Source organism: Phallusia mammillata, chromosome 7, assembly GCF_965637545.1.
Source record: "Phallusia mammillata chromosome 7, kaPhaMamm4.hap1.1, whole genome shotgun sequence".
In the NCBI taxonomy this organism is placed as follows: Eukaryota; Metazoa; Chordata; class Ascidiacea; order Phlebobranchia; family Ascidiidae; genus Phallusia; species Phallusia mammillata.
Window position 1 is genome coordinate 17432275 of NC_137258.1, and position 2203 is coordinate 17434477.

The window sequence follows — 2203 nt, forward strand, 5'->3', positions numbered from 1 at the left end:
TATAGTCAGTACATTAGTTTTTGGTTTTATTGTCATTTTTTGATTAATCTGATGTTTATCAACTTTTTGTTGAATGTGTGCATGAAACTTTGATCGGATATAACATAAAATATCGGTTTGTCTTGAAAATTTATCATTTTGCCGACGTTTAGTAGTGCTAAACATGTCACGTTTTTTATGATAAATAAACAAAAAACAGGTTACTGCTGTCCTTAAAGACGACACAGAAAAAGGGACTGAAGAAAACTTAACAACAACGCAGTTTTGGGATGAGTGTTTCCGTTTCACTTTTTGACTGTTTCTGCTTTTAATTCTTGATTTAGTATTTCGAGAGTTTTCACTTTCGTATTGTTGTTTCTTTCTAAATTTAACTTTCTAAAGTCTAAATTATATTTTGTATTTTTTGTGTATTGCTGCATTTAGGTTGTTGCTGTCTTCTGAGATTTTGTTATGTTGCTTTAAATTGTGTTTTTGCTACCTTTGGTGTGGTTGCTGCTTTTTTAGTTTTCTGTTGTTGCTTCCTTTTGAGGTTTAGTATTTGTGGTATATGTATTTATCGCTAGATGTCGTCCCTGAGTTATGACGTCACGTTTCGTATATAACCGTGTACCGCGCCTTAAACGTGGCAGTCAATACAGGTAACCGCTTAAAGGAGTGTGCGTTCATGACATGGTGTCAGAAGCGGTTTTTCCAAAAAAATGGAAGGTTCGTTCTCACTGCCGGAAGCTATGCAATGGAGTGGCAATGTGTCACAAAACTGGGTTAGGTTTATTAGGGGATTTAGGCTTTATTTGACAGCTGTTGGTTTTGACGGAAAGGCTGCAAAAGTTAAAACATCTATGTTGCTTCATGTGTTGGGATAACAAGGTCAAACCATCTACTCAACATTTAAGTTTGAAGAAGGACAACAAATGCACTTTGAAACTGTGATCAATGCATTCGAAAGCTACTGTTGTCCGAAGAAGAATATCACTAGCGAACGATACAGGTTTTTTTCTAGAAATCAAAATGATGGTGAAAGAATAGATGTTTTTATAACCGATTTAAAAAAAACTGTCTAAAAGCTGTGATTTCGGTGAACTTTACGACTCACTAATCCGAGACAAAATTATTATTGGTATCAAGTGTGATCAACTTCGCCAAAGTTTGCTACGGGAAGAAGAATTAACCCTTGAAAAAGCTATTAAAATGTGCATAACAAATGAAACAGTAAGATCACAAATGACAATGTTTCGATCAACAAATTCTAGAAGTTTTAGCTTGGATGCTGTTCAACGCGAACCACGTGGTAATCAATTACCAGCGCCTCGAGTTCGCAGATTATGTGCCTTGCGACATGACGTCAGAGCGTGTCCTGCCTGGGGAAGGCGATGCTTGAAGTGTGGTGGAAGAAACCACTTCGCTCGATGTTGCAGTCGAGCGAAGTGGTTTCTTCCACCACACTTAAAGCATCGCCAACTTGTACCGGTCATATGCAATAACGCAGGGCAACTAATGTACATAACAAAGCGTCACACAATATACATCGCGCTCCATAAACAGCGCCAAATTCCTCCTGACCAATGAATGTCCACTTGACCACTCATATCGGTGGAAAATCCCCTCACACATGTCTATATAAGCCGCGAATTTGGTGAAAATGCCATTTTTTATGATAACGTTTGGATAGGCAGGAGCTAAAGAAAGGCTAACCTGCGACAGTTTAGATAAGGCTCGAAAAATGATAAAGTGTTGGAATTTAATTTGAAGCGCTGGGACTTTGAAAATACAACGACTGCTAGAAAAATGACAAAGTGCTATTCCAAACGAAACCGTACAAAAAATGTTAATTCGCTATAAGATTGAGTCGAGTTACTTGTTTGTTAATGCATCTTTTCTGCATAATCTTCAAGGGTTACTAAATATAAAAGGACATCAGTATGTCGTGTGTAGTATGTGACCATGGTACACAGCATGGTTCGTCAGGCATGGATGGCTATTCCCACCAATAAACTTGAAAAACGTTTAGGATGGAAAATACCATCACAAATTTTTCCATCCTCAGGGATGTGAAATTCCATGGTAGGATGGAAGATTCCATCCAATTGTGGACCACCCAAGAGGTGAACAAATCCCACCCTCCGGGTGGGATCCTAATTAACTGTGTGTGACTTCAACGTGAAGCGCCCGGACTCAGGAAGATTTCGCGACGCAGCGCAAGCAA

General features: G+C 38.6%; 1 pseudogene; it reads left to right on the forward strand.

Moving 5' to 3' along the window:
* Nucleotides 1–664: 664 nt before the first annotated feature.
* On the forward strand, nt 665–1566 carry LOC145239057 (uncharacterized; annotated as a pseudogene).
* Nucleotides 1567–2203: the final 637 nt, after the last annotated feature.